The 23,851-nt window shown below is 48.7% G+C and overlaps 1 long non-coding RNA gene across 2 annotated transcripts in view; it reads right to left on the reverse strand.

The window, feature by feature from the left end:
• LOC138768011 (uncharacterized) overlaps window positions 1-23,851 on the reverse strand; it is a 161,418-nt gene that overhangs the window by 106,340 nt on the left and 31,227 nt on the right. Inside the window, exons 1-2 of one of the 2 annotated variants that reach the window (XR_011358910.1) lie at window positions 12,436-12,780; window positions 6,323-6,381 (exon numbers count right to left, since the gene is read on the reverse strand). This is a non-coding gene — a long non-coding RNA (uncharacterized lncRNA). Of the gene's footprint in view, window positions 1-6,322; window positions 6,382-12,435; window positions 12,781-23,851 lie in introns of those variants that run through there. The other variant, XR_011358909.1, reaches the window with a different exon arrangement.

Below are 23,851 nucleotides of genomic sequence, written 5' to 3' on the forward strand. Positions count from 1 at the left end.
GGCCTATCCGTTATGGACGTGTAATGGTTGAATCCCTGAGTGGTACCTGTATGCAGCCGTCATGCCTGGGCACGTATGTTATGGACGTGTAACGGTTGCACAGGCTGTGAGTGCTGGTTATGAGCCTAGAACTAGTTACAGATGAGAACTGGTTCTAGCAGCTCACCCCAATTTTTTTATGAAGTGTCAAAAAATAGACTTAACTCCCATCAACTCCTCCATTCTCCTCGGGGTTACATGGCTGTTGTAAGGATCCTACCACATACCTCCAGGAGGGACTTCCCAATACAGCAAGGCACCCTGGTGTTTGTTATGGAGATGTAACGGTTGGATCCCTGAGTGGTGCCCATGTGCCGCCAACAAGCCTGGGCATGTCTGTTATGGAGGTGTAACAGCTGGATCCCTGAGTGGTACCCATGTGCCGCCAACAAGCCTGGGCATGTCTGTTATGGATGTGTAACAGCTGGATCCCTGAGTGGTGCCCATGTGTGCTGGCTTTGGGACTACAACTAGCTGATGCACTCCAAGTTTTTTTTTGTGTCTAAGGGTACAAACACACACAGCAGATACGCAGCAGATACGCAGCAGATTTGATACTGTGTTCAGTTATTTAGATCTAATCTGCTACGTATCTGCTGCGTATCGCAGCAGTAAATATGCAGCGTATAAGCCGTGTGTGTTTGTACCCTAAAATACATTTAGGTGAATGTACCAGCAGTACACTAGAATCATCGGAGGGGCGGAGGGTTCCTTCCACTGGGGGTGGGTCGGTCCACCTCCAGTGCTTCAGCCCAGGTCGGTGCCTGGGAATAGAACAGCGCAGTACGCCGGGCAGCCGTTCAAAAAGAAGGAGCGCGGCATTGGCTTCCCCAAGCCGTTCTATGCATATGAAAATCTTAAAGTGAATGTACTGCTGGCACATTCGTTTTAACAACTATCAACCTTTTACTCCCAGACTAGAAGCTGACATGACCTTTTCTTGCACAGTGTGTTTTGCTCCTGGCTGCCACCCCAATGTCCACCAAGGAGATCGGAGAACCCCATGCCTTTGGCCACTGGAGGTGCAGTGTGTACCCTCCTTTGGGAATATGGTGATGTCACTGATTATGTGCATCTGCCTCCCCAAGGAAGTAACGCTCCTTGCCTTTTCTGGCTGAAAAGATAAAGTGAAGTGTGGGGAAGTCAATGGGCATCAAACGGTGGGCATGTTTGTATTTTTTCCAATTTTTTTTTTTTTTTTTTATATAGATGGGCGGGGGGGGGGGTTGCATATCTACAGGGGCTGCCTACTTACATGAAGCAAAGGTGATAGATGATACCTGTCTAACATGGCAAAGTACATTCTGGGGAACCTGTCTACCCAATAGAAGGACCCACTGTACCTATTGGGGACACCTATCTATCATTTTACCCAAGCCACACAGCACCTCCTCCCACTACAACTCCCAGCTTATTCTCACAGCTGCAGATTTTCTGTGCATGTTGGGGGTTGCGGTTTTCATAAATTTCCATTGTCTGCAATACCTGTAAGTCTACAGCTCTCAGGCTCCTCTCCAAAGGATAGAGGACAGCAAGCTGATCATGGGGGTCAGTCCACATGGACCCACACCCACCGAGATCAGGGACACAATTTTTCCCAGAATGAATGGTGCAGAGCATTCTATTCATTTTCTATAAGGCTGGAAGTCCGCAGCATTTAGCGGCTCCCACAGATAATGAATAGGGAGCCATCCGTCCACACCCAGGCGGAGATTTACCAAAGGGTGTGAAATATACATTGGTGTAATCTGCTCCCAGCAACCAATCACAGCTCAGCTCTCATATTACCAGAGCTAAATGCTGAGCTGTGATTGGTTGCTGTGAGCAGATTACACCAACGTATATTTTACACCCTGTGATAAATCTCTCCCTACAGTGCACTCCATTCATTCCTGGGATAATCTTGTTCCTGTTCTTGGGAGAGATCAGACGCCCACTGATCAGTCTGCTTTTCACTGTCCTGTGTATAAGAAAACTTCTTTATATTGGAACCTGATGGAAAAAAATATACACTATGAATTCCCCAGCCTGGCACTACATGAGGGATATCCTGTGCATTATACAATCCCCTTCCTGGCACTACATGAGGGATATCCTGTGCATTATACAATCCCCAGCCTGGTACTACATGAGGGGTATACAGTGAATTATACAATCCCCAGCCTGGCACTACATGAGGGGTATCCGGCATTACAGTAGTGGCAGCCAGTCTTCTCCCATACTTCCCCAGTAGTGGCAGCCAGTCTTCTCCCATACTTCCCCAGTAGTTGCAGACAGGCTCCCAGCTCCCCATCCCCCCCTCTCTTTATAGTCCCCATAAGATTGGAGCCAAATCCAGTTGCCAGGGAAAAAAATATCACTGAGGGGGATTTATCCATTTAGTAAGCAGTCTTATAGGAAGAAGGGTTCTTGTTGCCCATAGCAACCAAGCTGAGTAGCGATTAGTTGCTATGGGAAACAATGCACCTTCTTCCTATTGATTGCTTGATAAATCCCTGATGGAGGTGACATACATGTTGGTTACCAGCAGTAATATTGAATCCCACCCTATTCTGCATTGGGGAGTTGAATAAAGAGTGATTACATGTGTATGGGAGCTGATAGATATGACAATGTAGTGAGCAGTCATCACCTATATCCCTGATACATATCCCCTACTGCCCCCTGTATACATCACCTATACCCCTGATACATATCCCCTACCACCCCCTGTATACATAACCTATACCCCTGATACATATCCCCTACCACCCACTGTATACATCACCTATACCCCTGATACATATCCCCTACCACCTGCTGTATACATCACCTATACCCCTGATACATGTCCCCTACCACCTGCTGTATACATCACCTATACTATACCCCTGATACATATCCCCCACCACCCCCTGTATACATCACCTATACCCCTCATACATATCCCCTACCACCTGCTGTATACATCACCTATACCCGATACATATCCCCTACCACCTGCTGTATACATCACCTATACTATACCCCTGATACATATCCCCCACCACCCCCTGTATACATCACCTATACCCCTCATACATATCCCCTACCACCCGCTGTATACATCACCTATACCCCTGATACATACCCCCTACCACCCGCTGTATACATCACCTATACCCCTGATACATATCCCCTACCACCTGCTGTATACATCACCTATTCTCCTGATACATATCCCCTACCACCCGCTGTATACATCACATATAGGCCTGATACATATCCCCTACCACCCGCTGTATACATCTCCTATACCCCTGATACATATCCCCTACCACCCAGGGCCGTATTTACCACTAGGCACCCGTGGTCCGGTGCCTAGGGCAGCACCTTGCAGGGGGGCAGCACCAGGGAGCAGGGGGGACATAAAAAACTAATTTTTTTGTTTTTATTTCTTTAGTTTCCCTCCTCCCGTTCAGACTTGCCAGTAAATCTAGTGTCTTTTCCAGGGGGGTGGGGGGTATGGTGGTATTGGTCACGTCTGGTATCGCCAATAGGTGCATGAAGATGGGGCGCCTTCAGGTTTAGTGCCTAGGGCAGCAGCAGCTGTTAATACGGCCCTGCTACCACCCACTGTATACATCACCTATACCCCTCATACATATATACCCCTGTATACATCACATATAGGCCTGATACATATCACCTACCACCTGCTGTATACATCACCTATACCCCTGATACCTATCCCCTACCACCCGCTGTATACATCACATATAGGCCTGATACATATCCCCTACCACCCGCTGTATACATCACCTATACCCCTGATACATATCACATACCGCCCCTTGTATACATCACCTATACCCCTGATACATATCCCCTACCACCTGCTGTATACATCCCCTATACCACTGATACATATCCCCTACTACCCGCTGTATACATCACCTATACCCAGAGGTGTAGCCATCTTTCTCAGCACCCGGGGCAAAGATTCCATTTAGCCCCCCCACCCCCACCCCCCACACCCCAGATACAAACTCCTTGGCATTGAGACGGAAGACACTGGACGGAAGACACCTGCTTAGTGCAAGTATTGTGCACAGATCTAATAATTATTAATGCAGGCCCCATAGTCAGTGGCCTTAGCAGCTCTCTGTCCCCTGATGTCAGATCAGGCAGGACTGTACTGTCACCTACAAAACTATTTTCTTTTTTAACCTTTAGGGTGCCTTCACACCTACCGTATCGCAGCAGAAAATCCGCGGCGGATCCGCAGCAGATTTAACTAAATGAATGAACACAGCATTAAATACGCACTGTCAAACCTGCTGCGGATCCGCAGCAGATTTGTAAGTGAGGATTTGATGCTGTGTTCATTCATTTAGTTAAATCTGCTGCTGATCCGCAGCGGATTTTCTGCTGCGATACTGCAGTGTCCCAGAACAGCCCTTCTTATGCTCACACTTTTATTATAACCAGTTCTGTTCTGGAAAGCTATGGTCCACTGCAAACTGCTTGTATTGTGTCACCCCTGCAGTATTCAGGTCTGCTATTTCATTCATTTATTGCATGTATATTCAGGTATCAGTGCCTAATGGTATTATGTCGCCTCCCAGTGTTCAAGTATGGTACTTCTCATGTATATTTCTCTGTATATGCCTAATGGTGTGATGATGCAATGGCTGGATGTCACATGACTGTGCTCCTGCTTCCATGGTAACTCCAATGGTCATCAAGCTTTTGGCTGGGGTTACCATGTGACTTCCTGTGCTACCGGAGTCTATCTCCTGCCCCAGAGGGTATAGGGTGTGTTGCTCTGCTGTTCCTGTTCAGTCGAGTCTTGTCCTCCACCTTCAGGAGACAAGTTCTGCCGTCCTCTCTCCCTGCTAAGAGAGAGACCTGCGTGTGCTCTGCTGCTCCAGTCCACTGGCTGTGTTCCTGTCTCAAGATTCTCATCTGGGTGCCGTTCTTTAGTCATTCCTCTCATCATCATCTTCTCTAATCCTCAACTGCAAGTATTTCATTCAAGTCTCATTCCACCCAGCATCTCAACTTTAGTTTCACTACTACTCCCATCATTCAGCACGCTACTCTCACTGCCTATTGCAGCATCACCCATTACTCTGCTTTATTCAAGTTTGCCTTATTCCCGGTTGCATCCAGAGAGACTGTTGCTACTAGATACCACCGTTACAATAAATATACAACTACCGTTGTTTCTGAACCTTGGCATTGGTGTGATATTTGGTGCCCTGACTAAGGACAACGAAGAATCGCATGCCCAGTATTCCCGCATGGTCAGGAGCCCGGTTTCCAGGTGTATCACCCTCGTGCCTACACCGTGACCACATTATCCTACAGCTGCCCCGGTTCCTGCCTGTTAGCACCATCTACACTGCGGAGTGGCCCCTAGAGGTGTGGGGCGTAGCAATACGGTAGGTGTGAAGGCACCCTTAAGAGGTTGTCCGGGAAAAACGAACACTTGGCCAGGTTGCCTATTCCCCACCGCTACCGGATAAGTGGCCATTTCTGGTGGGAGCAGGACATCACTGTATTTTGTGAAAACACAGGCAGCAATGCAGAGCAGGCGGCCTGGGATCCGATAGAGGTGGGAACCAGGACAGGTAAATCATAGACATGTCCCCTTAAGGGGCGGATTGACTTTACCATAGGCCCCGGGCTGTTCACCAAACTGGAACCCCCCCCCCCCACACACACACACACACGCACACACGCACACACTGTAACTATGGCAGCACTAGCTTTAGTCTTTTTTTTCTCCATAATGTAGCCTGTAAAGGACCTGTGGTGACATCATTGTCACATGATAAGGTCTTTTAGTATGTTTTCTAATGTTACTGCATTGTCTCCTGGCTGCAGTTTTGCCCCGTTCAGTGTTCGCTCTATAAACACGAATGGCACGGATGGTGAATGCCTATCCTGGACTGTTTCCCCCCATGGCATGATATATCAATATAATGCCAGGAGCAGAAAAACTGTTTGAATCTCCTCGGCACTGTAATGACACAGCCCCGCCACTTCCCCATCTACAGGGCTTCCTTGTCCATAGTGTCCATAAACTAAGCTCTTAGTTGTGTCTCCATGTACAGTAGGTGTTTTTCATACATTTCCAGGAGGAACAGAGAAGGAACTTTACAACAAAGTATATGTTCTCTGTAGTAATGTGGGGATTCATCAAATGCACTTTATCAAAGGTTCATTTTTTAATGCACAGGGCACACAGTGATGCAACAGTGATCCTAAGGTCCCACAGTTAACTGCATTTATGAGCTCTATGAGGTGTATTTCTTACCTGTCAGCTCCATGCTTTGGTCAATGCAGGATCAGGATTCTTGACAACAGACTGCAGCCCTATGAGATAGCAGGGAAATCAGGGTCACTATATCATGTATGTAACATGTCCCAGAGCTGCCTCCTGTCACGACACACATCTGACCAGCCCCCATACCTGCTCTAATACACTCTGCTTATGCTTTTACAATGGTGAGGCAAGCAAGTTAAATTAAAGAGAGAAGGGACTTACCAGGCAGGCTGGGTTCACACTGCATTTTTGCAATCCGTTTAACGGATCAGTTTTTTTTAACAGACAAAAAAAAAATAGTGTCAGCAATGTTTTTGTATCCGTCAAATAAAACAGATCCGTTTTGATCCGTTTTTTTTTTTAAATGGAAGTCAATGGAAAAACAGATCAAAACGGATGCACACAACTGCATCCATTTCTGCAATCCGTTTTTCATCAGTTTTTTTCAAAAAAACGTATTTCAAAAACGGGTTGCAAAAATGCGGGAATGTGGGAGGGAAAGTGGAGGAAGCACTTGTTACCAGACGAGCTGACTGGGCTCTACCTGTGGGGTCCTCATGCTGATCAGCCTCAGGACCCTGTGTGGACCGTGGCTGCCTGCACTGTAAGGGCCCTATTACACGGGACGATTATCGTGCGAAAAATCGTTAAATCGTTAGTATTTAAATGATAATCGTTCTGTGTAATTGCAGGCAACGATTGAAAAATCGTTTGTATGTCGTTGATTTAGATATGAAACTAACATTATCGTTAACGTTTGCTGTAATTCCACATTCGTTCACTCAAGTTACGCGTTGTTTTACTAATCGTTCAGTGAAATTGCACATTGCCCTGGAGTGAACGATCATAGTAACGATCGCAATAACGATCATAGTAACGATCATAACTAGTGATTATCGTTCTGTGTAATATGGTAAACGATTTCAGGTTAACAATAAACAATCTCATTTGTGATCATTTATCGTTAGTCGTTAAAAATCGCTCTGTGTAATAGGACCCTAACTTGCGTTTGGGGCCTCACAGCAGAGGACGCAGGAAGTTACTAGTTATGCAGATCTGATGTCCCACTTTGTCAGGGAATCCAGTCATGTAGTGTGAGGTGGAGGCAGCCAAACACCTATCACTCCTGCCTCCATATCACACAGGGAGCACAGAGCAGGGAGCTGGAGGCTCCTTACACCCCTCTGCACATACTGCACTAGGCCCCGTTTACACAAAGCAAAACTAGCGGAATTCCGCTTGCTGTTAACCTCCCTCTCATAATGGGAGTCTATGGGAGGCGCGCGCTGCTGCTCTCACAGCGTTTCTCCGCACTCAAGAATTAATCCCTCCTTGAAAGAAGACTACAAGCATTGGAGATAAAAGGCTGTGGCACTTTAATAAGGGTAAACAAATACACTATGAGGCTGGATTCACACTACGTATATTTCAGTCAGTATTGTGGTCCTCATATTGCAACCAAAACCAGGAGTGGATTAAAAACACAGAAAGGATCTGTTCACACAATGGTGAAATTGAGTGGATGGCAGCCATATAACAGTAAATAACGGCCATTATTTCAATATAACAGCCGTTGTTTTAAAATAACAGCAAATATTTGCCCTTAAATGGCGGCCATCCACGCGCGATCGCTGCAGCGTGTCATTACCGGTGAGGTCCCGGCTGCTGATTGCAGCCGGCCCCCACCTGCTGTGAAGCACGCTCTGCTTTGGAGCGTGCTTCATAGCTCAGGACGTACGGGTACGTCCAGGGTTGTCTGGGGACAGACTTCCAGGACGTATCTGTACGTCCTAGGTCGCCTAGGGGTTAAGCACAAATGTAATAAAGAATTAAAATAAATAAATACTTAACCCAACCATAGCTTAACAGTAAGACCATGTCCATTACCCCTGATACATCTCACCTACCGCCCCCTGTATACATTTCCTACACCTGATACATATCACCTACCGCCCTAGTATACATCTAAGCCCCTGATAATTTCCCCTACCGCCCCCTGTATACATCACCTGTACCCAATACATATCACCTACCGCCTCTTGTATACTTCGTCTATACACCTGATACATATCCCCTACCACCTCTTGTATATATCACCTATACCCCTGATACATATTCTCTACCGCCCCAGTATACATCACCTATACTTTAGGACACCGAGCTGCATAAGAAAGGTGGCAGGGACTGCGGGGCGTTTAGTGGAGCGGCAGGGGTTAATGGAGAATCAAAGGGGGCCTCTGTGACGTCAGTTGGGGCAGTGAACGGCTCATTATTGGTGCTCGGGGGGTCACATGATGCAGCACGGCACCGCCTCCGGGACGTGCTGCTGGCCTATAGGATGTGGCCAAAACCTATAAGGGGGCGGGGGCTTCCGGGAGCAGCCCTCTTTACCAGCAGCCAGGAGTTCAAGCAGCCCTCCCTCCCGCCCTTATTGCAAGTGTTGTTCCAATTTTGGTTCGATGTATTGATGATGTTTCCTTCTGTTGTAGAGGAGAATTTTACTAAGTCACAGCTGGAGGTGTGGTATCTGGTGGATCCGGTGGCCATGCCCGCCAGTGTTCGGCGGCCGGCATACCCGTTGGAAAAATGTTCGCCTGGAGGCGTTTACGAGTCAGTGAAGTTGGCAATTTGCCCGGTTAAGACAAAATAAATAAATAATAAATAGCTGTGGCCGACCACCATCCAACAAAATATGCCTGTGTGTTGAGTCTTATTGGGGAGGCCCCGAGGTCATGAGTACCAGGTGCGAGGGGTATGTGTAGCCCAGCAGTCCCCTGATACATCTCACCTACCGCCCCCTGTATACATTTCCTACACCCGATACATATCACCTACCGTCCTAGTATACATCTAAGCCCCTGATAATTTCCCCTACCACCCGCTATATACATCACTTATACCCCTGATACATATCCCCTACCGTCTCGCGTATACATTACTTATACCCGATACATTTCACCTTCCTTCGCCTGTATACATTACTTATACTACCCATACATATCACCTACTGTCCTCTGTATACATCACCTATACCCCTGATACATATCAACTGTGTATGTAAATTGACATGACTAATGGTGAGTTTACACAGGCAGATTTATCTGACAGATTTTTGAAGCCAAAGCGAGGGACAGACTATAAACAGGGAACAGGTCATAAAGGAAAGACTGAGATTTCTCCTCTTTTCAAATCCATTACTGGCTTTGACTTAAAAATCTGTCAGATAAATCTGCCTGAGTAAACGCACCATTACTGTAGTGGAAAAACCCCTGTGACGGTAGATAAAAGATTTCCCAACAGCAGAACAGATCTACAGGCGATGCTCATATTTTACATGGGTTGCAGATATAAACTGTGCCCTGTCACATTGCCCTGGGCAAAATATATATATACATATATACATTTATTATTATTTTTTTGAAAGTTGAAAGTCAAAGGGAAATAAATCCTGCAGTATAACATACAGTCGCATGCATTTTTTCTGCATTAAAGTACCCATATACTAACCTAACACTTGAAGACCTACCTTTCTCATCCACAGATACAATCAAGCACAGGGGGCACCAAAAGAATGGAAGTTAATGGTCATAAATGAAAAATAATCTGTCAGCCCTGTATCACGCTCAGAGCTGCAGACATGGGCAGACAGCGATAAAACAAGTCATTCCGGTCTCTTAGTGGTGTGGAAAGTTGTGAAATCATGATTTCCTTTTAAGCTTCAGGTATCGTTAGGGTCCATTTACATAGAAAGATTATCTGACAAATTATCTGCCAAAGATTTGAAGCCAAAGCCAGAAATGGATTTGAAAAGAGAATAAATCTCAGGCTTTCCTTTATGACCTGATCTCTGTTTATAGTCTGTTTCTGGCTTTGGCTTCAAGTTTTTGGCAGATAATCTGCCAGATAATCTTTCTGTGTAAATGGACCCTTAGTTTTATCTCCCTGTCAGCAGCACTGAGCATGATATAGAGCTTAGTTTCCCTTTAAATCACAGTGTATGCACATGACAAGCAATGCATGTTCTAACTAACAGAACCCATACTGGATCAAGCACACTGTAACAAATCTACTCCCACACAACAGCCATTTAGATCAGCAGCGGCAGAACAGGTAGCAGGATACTGCACACCTAGCTGCCAGGTAGGCCTTAGCCAATCCAGACCGACACTGATGAAGCAGAAGATTTGCTGTGACACTAAAAAAGTTGAGTCTCATGGGGACCACACTGACAAATCAAGTGCTATACCCATTGACAGAACTGTGCCGAAACAAAATGTTCTAAATATTTTTGCTCTCCCCACACCCCCACCCCAATATGTCTCACAAGGTATTTACTAGATAATAAATTAATAAATCTGCCCATAGGTGTAGGAGGACCCCACAGCAAAACTATTATCCCACCAGTGCAGGCTCACTGAATATACATCTATCTACTTTTTTTTTTCTCTTCTTTTTTTTTTTGCTCTCATCACCCATGTGCTACTAAAAAAGTGCACCGTGCCACAAAAAAAAAGTGCACTAGGATGCGGTCTATCGCAAGAGCCTGAGCGTAACCCAGGCCCTCACCGTTCACCGTTCAATCAAAAAGGTGGTCACTCCCGAAGGAGAACCGTGGGTGCAGGGAGGCAAGGAGCACAGATGGCCACACATGCCTCCCCTAGACCTCCGAGGGGTCACCAAAAGGCGACCGCAACCCGAAGAATCCTAGTAGACAAACAAACGTGGAAAAGTGAACACAAAGAATAAATAAATCAGATGTGTGCCGTGTAAAACCGCCCGGACATCTGGCCGGATCTATAAAAATTTCTCATAATTTTCACAGAGCCAGAGGACGGAAAACTAGAGGTGTGTGCTCAAAGGGGTTTGAATGTGAAGTGTATGCTAGTGCCATTCCTCAGTGGGATCCCACCCCCAGTGAGTTCAGGCACCCTAGGGTCATCACTCCCAGGGCACTTCTGCACCTCGACTCTCAAACCTCATTGCCAGATCCAGACGGTCATGGTCTACTAGGAAGGCCGCCTGGCCATACAGCCAATTGTTCTACCCATGATTCATCTGTGTGGTTCTCTGCTCACTTAAGAACGGATACTACACTTGGTCTTAGCCAAAAGGCCAAGAAGCCTTTTATACATCTATCTACTACTGAAAGGGGTTATCCAGTGCTACAAAAACATGGCCACTTACTTTCAGAGACAACAGGACTCTTGTCTCCAGCTCAGGTGCGGAGTGCAATTAAGCTCCATTCACTTCAGTGGAACTGAGCAGCCAAACCCCGCCCAAGCTGGAGACACGAGACCTGCTGTCTCTGGAAGAAAGTGGCCATGTTTTTGTAGCACTGGATAACCCCTTGAACTCAAGGGAGCTATCTAAATCTGTATACAGTGAAACCCCCACCCCCTCTAGTGGTAGCTGCTGGTACTGCTGTGACAGTTTGAAGAAGCCGCCAGTAGTGAGCAGATGTGGCTAAAGTGGGAGCTAAAATGGCAATTCTAGAGCTATAAACTGCTGCAGAAATCTGCTGCGTCAAGCTACAGTGCCAGCCAATCAGATCGCTTGTGCAGTGATATATGTAAATGAGTAACACCACAATGCCAGCCAATCAGATCGCTTGTGCAGTGATATATGTAAATGAGTAACACCACAGTGCCAGCCAATCAGATCGCTTGTTCAGTGAAATATGCAAATAGTAAAGCTACAGCATCAGCCAATAAGATCGCTTGTTCAGTGAAATATGCAAATAGTAAAGCTACAGCGTCAGCCAATCAGATCGCTTGTGCAGTGATATATGCAAATGAGTAGAACCTTTTCCGGGTATATATAGGGGCTGCAGCAGGTGAAGAGGTTAGTACTGAGCTGTAACCAGTATGTGTGGTCCTTGTTAGCTGAAGGTCCTACCCTGCAGTACAGGCTACCAATGCATACTATCAATGCGCACCGGGGCCTATCCGTTATGGACGTGTAATGGTTGAATCCCTGAGTGGTACCTGTATGCAGCCGTCATGCCTGGGCACGTATGTTATGGACGTGTAACGGTTGCACAGGCGGTGAGTGCTGGTTATGAGTCTAGAACTAGTTACAGATGAGAACTGGTTCTAGCAGCTCACCTCAATTTTTTTAATGAAGTGTCAAAAAATAGACTTAACTCTCCATTCTCAACTGCTCCATTCTCTTCGGGGTTGCAAGGCTGTGGTGAGGATCCTACCCCATACCTCCAGGAGGGACTTCCCAATACAGCAAGGCACCCTGGTATTTGTTATGGAGATGTAACGGTTGGATCCCTCAGTGGTACCCATGTGCAGCCAATATGCCTGGGCATGTATGTTATGGAGGTGTAACAGCTGGATCCCTGAGTGGTACCCGTGTGCAGCCAACATGCCTGGGCATGTCTGTTATGGAGGCATAACAGCACGATCTCTGAGTGGTACCCATGTGCAGCCAATATGCCTGGGCATGTCTGTTATGGACGTGTAACAGCTGGATCCCTGAGTGGTGCCCATGTGCAGCCAATATGCCTGGGCATGTCTGTTATGGACGTGTAACAGCTGGATCCCTGAGTGGTGCCCATGTGTAGCCAACATGCCTGGGCATGTCTGTTATGGAGGCGTAACAGCTGGATCCCTGAGTGGTGCCCATGTGCAGCCAATATGCCTGGGCATGTCTGTTATGGAGGCGTAACAGCTGGATCCCTGAGTGGTACCCATGTGCAGCCAATATGCCTGGGCATGTCTGTTATGGACGTGTAACAGCTGGATCCCTCGGTGGTACCCGTGTGCAGCCAACATGTCTGGGCATGTCTGTTATGGATGTGTAACAGCTGGATCCCTGAGTGGTGCCCATGTGTGCTGGCTTTGGGACTACAACTAGCTGATGCACTCCAAGTTTTTTTTGCGTCTAAAAATACATTTAAATGAATGTACCAGAAGTAAACTAGAATCATCGGAGGGGCGGAGGGTTCCTTCCACTGGGGGTGGGCCGGCCCGTCTCCAGTGCTTCGGCCCAGGTCGGTGCCTGGGAATAGAACAGCGCCATAGGCCGGGCCGCCGTTCAAAAAGAAGGAGCGCGGCACCAGCTCTATACATATGAAAATCTTAAAGTAAATGTACTGCTGGCACATTCGTTTTAACAACTATGAACCTTTTACTCCCAGACTAGAAGCTGACATGACCTTTTCTTGCACAGTGTGTTTTGCTCCTTGCTGCCACCCCAGTGTCCACCAAAGAGTTCGGAGAACCCCATGCCTTTGGCCACTAGAGGTGCAGTGTGTACCATCCTTTGGGAATATGGTGATGTCACTGATTATGTGCATCTGCCTCCCCAAGGAAGTAACGCTCCTTGCCTTTTGTGGCTGAAAAGATAAAGTGAAGTGTGGGGGAGTCGATGGCCATCAAAGGGTGGGCATGTTTGTATTTTTTCCAATTATTATTTTGTAATTTTTCCAATTATTATTATTTTTTTTTAAATAGTTGGGGGGGGGGGAGTATCTACAGGGGCTGCCTACATACATGAAGCAAAGGTGATAGGTGATACCTATCTAACATGGCAAAGTACATTCTGGGGGACCTGTCTACCTAATAGAAGGACCCACTGTACCTATTGGGGACACCTATTTATCAATTTACCGAAGCAACACAGCACCTCCTCCCACTACAACTCCCAGCTTATTCTCACAGCTGCAGATTTTCTGTGCATGTTGGGGGTTGCGGTTTTCAAAAATTACTACTGTCTGTAATACCTGTAAGTCTACAGCTCTCAGGCTCCTCTCCAAAGCATAGGGGACAGCAAGCTGATCATGGGGGTCAGTCCACATGGACCCACACCCACCGAGATCAGGGACACAATTTTTCCCAGAATGAATGGTGCAGAGCATTCTATTCATTTTCTATAAGGCTGGAAGTCCGCAGCATTTAGCGGCTCCCACAGATAATGAATAGGGAGCCATCCGTCCACACCCAGGCGGAGATTTACCAAAGGGTGTGAAATATACATTGGTGTAATCTGCTCCCAGCAACCAATCACAGCTCAGCTCTCATATTACCAGAGCTAAATGCTGAGCTGTGATTGGTTGCTGTGAGCAGATTACACCAACGTGTATTTTACACCCTGTGATAAATCTCCCCCTATAGTGCACTCCATTCATTCCTGGGATAATCTTGTTCCTGTTCTTGGGAGAGATCAGACGCCCACGGATCAGTTTGCTTTTCACTGTCCTGTGTATAAGAAAACATCTTTAGATTGGAACTTATAGAAAAAAACAAATATACAGTATGTTATACAATCCCCAGCCTGGCACTACATGAGGGGTATACAGTGCATTATACAATCCCCAGCCTGGCACTACGTGAGGGGTATACAGTGCATTATCCAATCCCCTTACTGGCACTACATGAGGGGTATCCTGTGCATTATACATTCTCCAGCCGAGCACTACATGAGGGGTATACAGAGCATTATACAATCCCCAGCCTGGCACTACATGAGGGGTATACAGTGCATTATACAATCCCCAGCCTGGCACTACGTGAGGGGTATACAGAGCATTATACAACCCCCAGCGTGGTACTACATGAGGGGTATCCTGTGCATTATTCATTCTCCAGCCGAGCACTACATGAGGGGTATACAGAGCATTATACAATCCACAGCCTGGCACTACATGAGGGGTATACAGAGCATTATACATTCCCCAGCCTGGCACTACATGAGGGGTATCCTGTGCATTATACATTCTCCAGCCTGGCACTACATGAGGGGTATACAGAGCATTATACAATCCCCAGCCTGGCCCTACATGGGGGTATCCTGTGCATTATACAATCCCCAGCCTGGTACTTCATGGGGGGTATACAGTGCATTATACAATTACCAGCCTGGCACTACATGAGGGGTATACAGAGCATTATACAATTCCCAGCCTGACACTACATGAGGGGTATCCTGTGCATTATACATTCTCCAGCCGGGCACTACATGAGGGGTATACAGAGCATTATACATTCCCCAGCCTGGCACTACATGAGGGGTATCCTGTGCATTATACATTCTCCAGCCTGGCACTACATGAGGGGTATACAGAGTATTATACAATCCACAGCCTGGCACTACATGAGGGGTATACAGAGCATTATACAATCCCCAGCCTGGCCCTACATGGGGGTATCCTGTGCATTATACAATCCCCAGCCTGGTACTTCATGGGGGGTATACAGTGCATTATACAATTACCAGCCTGGCACTACATGAGGGGTATACAGAGCATTATACAACCCCCAGCCTGGTACTACATGAGGGGTATCCTGTGCATTATACAACCCCCAGCCTGGTACTACATGAGGGGTATCCTGTGCATTATACATTCCCCAGCCGAGCACTACATGAGGGGTATCCTGTGCATTATACAATCCCCAGCCGAGCACTACATGAGGGGTATACAGAGCATAATACATTCCCCAGCCTGGCACTCAGTGGCGTAGCCACCGTGGTCGCGGGGGTCGCCGCCGCGACCGGGCCCGCCACAAGGGGGGCCCGCAGGGCCCCCCGATCAATCACTCTTGTGACCGCAAGCATTGTTTTGCTTGCGGTCACAAGAGTCTGGCTCCGTCTTCCCCCGGCTGCTGCGCGGCTGCCGGGGGTGTCGCGTCTTACCCCCGGCAGCGCGCGCATCCCAGAACTCCCTGCGCGCCTTGGGCCCTGACTTCCGGTTTCCGGCGCGCAGGGAGTTCTGGGATGCGCGCGCTGCCGGGGATAAGACGCGACACCCCCGGCAGCCGCCCAGCAGCCGGGGACAGACCAGGAGGAGTGAGAATCAACGTGGGAGCGCGATGTCAGGTGAGTTAAGTTTTGTTTTTTTTATCAGCCTGTACGGGTGGGGGGAAAGGAGGGGGCCATCTATGAGGGTGGGGGGAAAGGAGGGGGGCATCTATGAGGGTGGGGGGAAAGGAGGGGGCCATCTATGAGGGTGGGGGGAAAGGAGGGGGGCATCTATGAGGGTGGGGGGAAAGGAGGGGGGCATCTATGAGGGTGGGGGGAAGGAGGGGGCCATCTATGAGGGTGGGGGGAAAGAGGGGGCCATCTATGAGGGTGGGGGGAAAGAGGGGGCCATCTATGAGGGTGGGGGGGAAGGAGGGGGGCATCTATGAGGGTGGGGGGGAAGGAGGGGGGCATCTATGAGGGTGGGGGGGGGAAGGAGGGGGGCATCTGAGGGTGGGGGGGAAGAGGGGGCCATTTATGAGGGTGGGGGGAAAGGGGGGCCATCTATGAGGGTGGGGGGAAGGAGGGGGCCATCTATGAGGGTGGGGGGAAAGAGGGGGCCATCTATGAGGGTGGGGGGAAAGAGGGGGCCATCTATGAGGGTGGGGGGGAAGGAGGGGGGCATCTATGAGGGTGGGGGGAAAGAGGGGGCCATCTATGAGGGTGGGGGGGAAGGAGGGGGGCATCTATGAGGGTGGGGGGAAAGAGGGGGCCATCTATGAGGGTGGGGGGAAGGAGGGGGGCATCTATGAGGGTGGGGGGGAAGGAGGGGGGCATCTATGAGGGTGGGGGGGAAGGAGGGGGGCATCTGAGGGTGGGGGGGAAGAGGGGGCCATTTATGAGGGTGGGGGGAAAGGGGGGCCATCTATGAGGGTGGGGGGAAGGAGGGGGCCATCTATGAGGGTGGGGGGAAGGAGGGGGCCATCTATGAGGGTGGGTGGAAAGAGTTGCCATCTATGAGGGTGGGGGGAAAGAGGGGCCATCTATGAGGGTGGGGGGAAAGAGGGGGGCCATCTATGAGGGTGGGGGGGGAAGGGGACCATCTATAAGGGAGGGAGGAAGGGGACCATCTATAAAGGGGGGGAAAGGGGACCATCTATAAGGGAGGGGGGGGAAGGGGACCATCTATAAGGGAGGGAGGAAGGGGACCATCTATAAAGGGGGGGAAAGGGGACCATCTATAAGGGAGGGGGGGAAGGGGACCATCTATAAGGGAGGGGGGAAGGGGACCATCTATAAGGGAGGGGGGGGAAGGGGACCATCTATAAGGGAGGGGGGGGAAGGGGACCATCTATAAGGGAGGGGGGGAAGGGGACCATCTATAAGGGAGGGAGGAAGGGGACCATCTATAAAGGGGGGGAAAGGGGACCATCTATAAGGGAGGGGGGGAAGGGGACCATCTATAAGGGAGGGGGGGAAGGGGACCATCTATAAGGGAGGGGGGGGAAGGGGACCATCTATAAGGGAGGGGGGGGGAAGGGGACCATCTATAAGGGAGGGGGGGGTGAAGGGGACCATCTATAAGGGAGGGTGGGGGGAAGGGGACCATCTATAAGGGAGGGTGGGGGGAGAGGGGGCCATCTATAAGGGAGGGTGGGGGGAGAGGGGACCATCCATAAGGGAGGGTGAGGAGAGAGGGGGCCATCTATAAGGGAGGGGGTATAGGGGGCCATCTATAAGGGAGGGGGTAGAGGGGGCCATCTATAAGGGAGGGGGCCATCTATTTGGGGGGGCAACATAGGGGGAGAGGGAATACACAGAGGGGGGCATATATTATTAGGAGGTCACATAGAGTCAGGGCTACCCACTAAATGAGGGTGTAAAGGGGACAGTACAGATGTGCAGTGTGTAGAGAGATGGAGATGGTGTCAGAGTGTGGAGCCTAATATGTCTGTCTGGCAGATTCTGTGGATTCGTGGCTCGGAGAAGTTCTCATAACGGCCCAGGACGGATGGAGAAGAAGATGAAAAGGAAAGAACTCCGATCAGAAAAGACGTCCCCTGTGAGTCACCTGATATAACTGCACTGTAATGTATATGGTGTATAGAGCCTGTGTAGAGCTGGGGCCACCTCTATATGACTGGATGAGGTGATTTAGTGTACTGGATTTGGTCAGTAACAATATGGTGGTGATGGTAGTGGTTGTGGTGTGGCGGTAATGTTTCCTCCCTATATACTGGTATTACTGGTAATATTGGTCTCAGTATACAGGATTTGGTCGGGGGCACATCTTAAACGAAGTTACTCTTAAACCAAGGTACCACTGTATATATATATATATATATATATATATATATATATATATATATACAGTGGTACCTTGGTTTAAGAGTAACTTCGTTTAAGAGCGTTTTGGTTTAAGAGCTCACAGTTTTTCAAAATTGTGACTTGGTTTAAGAGCATTGCTTTGGTTTAAGAACTTCCTGTATTGGGTGGGAGCGCGAGTGGAGAAGGGGCATGGCCTGCATAGCAGGGTCTACAGCACTGTACTCTAAACACCTTCCAAATCATAGCAGATCCCCTTCAGGCTGGGGCTTACATCAGGGGACAGGACTGTGGGGGGGGGGGGGTAATCTCTCCATAGCTGTAACCCCTCTCTCCCCGGACAGAGAGTGCTGCATGTATGTGCCCACATCTGCCCTGCTCATTCCTTCATGCTCCCTGCAGTCTCTGTCCGCCCTTGTGTTTCCCATCCTCTCCATTACTGTACAGTACAGAATAATAAATATATTTGGGGTGCGGAACCAATTGTCTGCATTTACATGATTTCTTATAGGAAAATTTGCTTTGGTTTAAGAGTGGATTTGGATTACAAGCACGGTCCTGGAACGAATTATGCTCATAATCCAAGGCACCACTGTGTGTGTATATATATATATATATATATATATATATATATATACACACACACACAACAATAGCATCACTTGGTCGTGAAAGGAGGGGGGGGGCCCAAGTTGGCCTCTCGCACCAGGGCCCAGGAGACATTAGCTACGCCCCTGCTGGCACTACATGAAAGGTATACAGTGCATTATACAATCCACAGCCTGGCACTACATAAGGGGTATACAAAGCATTATACAATCCCCAGCCTGGTACTACATGAGGGGTATCCTGTGCATTATACATTCCCCAGCCGAGCACTACATGAGGGGTATACAGAGCATAATACATTCCCCAGCCTGGCACTACATGAGGGGTATACAAAGCATTATACAATCCCCAGCCTGGCACTACATGGGGGGTATCCTGTGCATTATACAATCTCCAGCCTGGCACTACATGAGGGGTATCCAGGGCCATATCTAGGACCGGGTGGGCCAGGCCCCTGCACGGGACACCAACAGCTAAGGGGGCACCCGACACCACCCAGACCCAGGGCCGCCATCAGGGCAGTATTGGCGGTTCAGTTGTCAGGGGCCCGGGCTCCACCCAGAGAATCTCCTGACAGCTGTACGCACAGTTCCCTCCTGCCTGTCCTGTCTCTGCACACATATCCCTGGGCCCCTCCCCCGCCCTTCACTACCTTCAATGGCTGCTTCCTCCTCTCTTCTAATATTAGAGAAAGAGGAGGGGCCCAGAGCCGCCTTTGAGGAGAAGAAGGCAGGAAGCTGAGGACTCCAGAACATGGCTACCTGTGCTTCCTTGCACACCGAGTAAGGGCTCTATTACTCGGGACGATTATTGTGCGAAAAATCCTTGGAAATTAAACGATAATCGTTCTGTGTAATTGCAGGCAATGATCGAAAAATCGTTCGTATGTCATTGATCGTTGATTTAGACCTGAACCTAAAATTATTGTTAATCGTTCGCTAATCGTTCGCTGTAATTTCACATCGTTTGCTCAAGTTCTCAAGCGTTTTTTCAATAATCGTTCAGTGTAATTGCACATTGTTCATTGTTTAGCTGGGATCAGAAGGATTAAACGATCATAGTAACGATTGCAATAACGATCGTAACTAACGATTATCGTTCTGTGTAATATGGTGAACGATTTCAGGTTAACGATAAACAATCTCGTTTGCGATCGTTTATCGTTAGTCGTTAATCGTTAAAAATCCCTCCGTGTAATAGGACGCCAAGTGTGTGTGTGTGTTAACATGGATGTTAGTATGTAACCTGCATAAGTGTGTATATTTGTGTAAAGTGTGACTGTATGTAATGTAATGTATACAAGTATGGTGTGTAATGTGCACGTGTGTCTGTGTGTACAAGTATATATCCTGAGTGTGTGACTGGTAATATAGTCAGGATTCTGTAGATTAGCTAATGAAGCCTAACTATGAAATATGTCTCCTGGATTAATAAACATACTGTATGGCAGACGAACAACATATATGGACAAAGAAGGGCGCTAATATAGTGTAGCATAGTATAGCATACACAATAGTATAGCATAAACAATAACAGTGGGAAAATTACTTGTAAGATGACCGAACTAACCTGGTGGTGTTGTGCAAATCATAGGCACAACACTAGTAGGCGTTTTTGTTGGGTTAGTCCGCTGCCTGGCCTCTGGTTCTCTGCTCCCAGCACCCGTCCTGATGCCAAAGCACGAAAATGCAGTTTGGAATTGACCATTGGACCATACATACAGCCACGGCGCAGGACTCACAAAATAACTGCAAGGACCTCACAGGTGTCCATCTTGGGCGTTTATTCACACTAGGCTTAAAAATGAGCTAAGCCTAGTGTGAATAAACGCCCAAGATGGACACCTGTGAGGTCCTTGCAGTTATTTTGTGAGTCCTGCGCCGTGGCTGTATGTATGGTGCAATGGTCAATTCTAAACATTACAGATTACATAGGGTTTACCATATAATATACATACTTACAGAGGACTTCTCTAACGCCAGTATAAGAAGCCTTTCCTATATGTATGCCAGTATTAGGAAGCCTTTCCTATATGTATGCCAGTATTAGGAAGCCTTTCCTATATGTATGCCAGTATTAGGAAGCCTTTCCTATATGTATGCCAGTATTAGGAAGCCTTTCCTATATGTATGCCAGTATTAGGAAGCCTTTCCTATATGTATGCCAGTATTAGGAAGCCTTTCCTATATGAATGCCAATATTAGGAAGCCTTTCCTATATGTATGCCAGTATTAGGAAGCCTTTCCTAGATGTATGCCAGTATTAGGAAGCCTTTCCTAGATGTATGCCAGTATTAGGAAGCCTTTCCTAGATGAATGCCAGTATAAGAAATGTGTATGTATAAGTATATAACCTGTGTGTGTGTGACGGGTACTCAACAACTTTTAGTGAAGGGCCACTTACCGGGGTCTATTGTCAGGTGAAGGTCCGAGGTGAACATCAGTAGTAAACGTGTTTTGTTAACTTTTTACAAACGTTGTTGAACTTTTTACATACAGAATTGATGCTTATTAGTGGGAAAACTGGAATTTTTTTCTCTCTCATCAGCCCTTAGCCCCCCTGTGCGCTCTCCCCAGTAGTATATATAGCCCCCCTGTTCGCTTCCCCCCAGTAGTATATAGCCCCCTGTGCGCTCTCCCTCAGTTGTATATAGCCCCCCTGTGCGCTCTCCCCCTTTATTATATAGCCCCCCTGAGTGCTCTCCCCCAATAGTATATAGCCCCCCTGTGCACTCTCCCTCAGTAGTATATAGCCGCCCTGTGTGCTCTCCCCCAGTAGTATATAGTCACTGTGCACTCTCCCCCTCCCATACAGACCCCCTCTGTGCTCTCCTCCTCCCATATAGCATAAAAAAAAAAAAATATTCACCTGGATCTGTCGTCTTCTCCTCTCTTGTGGCCGCACTGCAGCGGTCAAAAGAGGCCGCTCTCCCCTGTCCTGACATCGTCGCTCCAGTGACGTCACTCGAGCGCCTCTGTTTTCAGCGCTCGAGTGACGTCACTGGAGCGACGATGTCAGGACAGGGGAGAGCGGCCTCTTTTGACCGCTGCAGTGCGGCCACAAGAGTGACTGACAGGGAGGGAGCCAATGCCTCCCTCTCTGTCAGTGCTGCTCTACAGTACCTATGAGCGCTAGTTACGAGTGCACATAGTCACTGTGGAAAGTGCAGCTCAGTGTACAGGCATACTGAGCTGCAGCAGCGGTCCGGACAGCTGGCTGGTCCGGGTTCGGACCGCGGTCCACAGTCTGCCACTTAAGGACCCCTGCTGTAGATAAAGCTCAGCAGGCTCTTCCATACACTCCATGAGTTGGGGGCAGAGTGACCAGCCCATGGAGTGTAAGGAGGTAAAGAGGTATTCCCTACAAGAGCAAAAAAAATTTAATGCTCCCAAATCTAGCTGGTCTTACTCACCAAGTCCCCCTGAGTATTTTGAGCCGTCTCCCATCTTTCTAGCTGCTGCCGTTCCTGAGCTACAAGTTTTTCTAAAAGATGGTCTATCATCAAGATAGAAAACTACATTTCCCATCATGCAATGCTTATTACTGATCATGGTGAAGTAGCAGAGCTGAGATGGTGATGATGATGGTGTAGCAGAGCTGAGACGGTGATGATGGCGTAGCAGAGCTGAGATGGTGATTATGGCGTAGCAGAGCTGAGATGGTGATGATGGCGTAGCAGAGCTGAGACGGTGATGATGGTGTAGCAGAGCTGAGACGGTAACATGGTGTAGCAGAGCTGAGACGGTAACATGGTGTAGCAGAGCTGAGACAGTAACATGGTGTAGCAGAGCTGAGACGGTAACATGGTGTAGCAGAGCTGAGGCGGTAACATGGTGTAGCAGAGCTGAGACGGTAACATGGTGTAGCAGAGCTAAGACAAGCGCCATGCACGGGTGAGCTGCAGGGGGTGTTGGGGGGCCGCGGGTGAGAGGAAGGGGGGGTTTGTGGGTTCGGCTGGGTGGGCTTGCCGTTAAGCGTCGCTGCGATTGAGCCGGTGGTGACAGATGACACATCCAAATGGCCCGGGTGGGGGGGGGGAGGCGCGTGTGGCGGAGGTGCCGCGGGTGAGGTGCGCTTCTGAGCCAGGGGTGTCGCAGGGGGGGGGGGGGGTCGGTAAGCGCCAGCGGTGAACGCAGCCGGGAGTGACCCGCAGAGGGTGGGGGCTGCGGGAGACGGGGGGTCCTTGGGTGAGCGGCGCTTGTGAGCCGCGGGTGACGGGGGTGCCTCGGGTGAGCGGCGGTTGTCAGCTGCGGGTGACGGGGGTGCCGCGGGTGAGACGGCACAGTGAGGCTGTGAGCTCTGGGGCTGGGGGGGGGGACACGGTCCGGGTGACGGGGGTAGCTGCTGTTAGAGAGGGAGACAGCTGCAATGATCACTGTCTCCCTCTCTAACAGCAGCCACCGCCGTCAGTGTCCTCCCTCACTTCAGTGTTCTGGGTTAGACGCAGCCGGCCCATTGAAGAGAAGGAGGACAGTGATGCCGTCTCGGAGGGTGGCAGCCAGGAGCAGGGAGCGTGTCGTGTTGGACTGGGATTTGATTATTTTATGCGTTTGGTGGGGGTGGATGTACCTAGATAACAGCAAAAGTGTGCAGAATTTATAAAAAATTGATACTGGAAAGATGGAAAGCTAGGGGTGGGCAACGTATTAATGCAAAAATAAATTAGGGGGGAATACCCCTTTAAGATGTGATGTATAGAGCCCTGATGCTTACTGTGCTGGAGCCCCTGATGTGAACCAGGGTTCCCTCTCTAGAGCAGAAGGCTTCAGCTCCTGAGCAGGGACGCAGCTATTACTAGAACTGAGCAGGAGGGATTTACTGGACTACTGCATGTCCTGCCAGGAAAGTTTTAATGCTGTGCGCTGTCACTTAATGTAGCAATTCAGCAGTTTTTTCCTT

The sequence above is a fragment of the Dendropsophus ebraccatus genome, chromosome 11 (genome assembly GCF_027789765.1).
Source record: "Dendropsophus ebraccatus isolate aDenEbr1 chromosome 11, aDenEbr1.pat, whole genome shotgun sequence".
Classification (NCBI taxonomy): domain Eukaryota; kingdom Metazoa; phylum Chordata; class Amphibia; order Anura; family Hylidae; genus Dendropsophus; species Dendropsophus ebraccatus.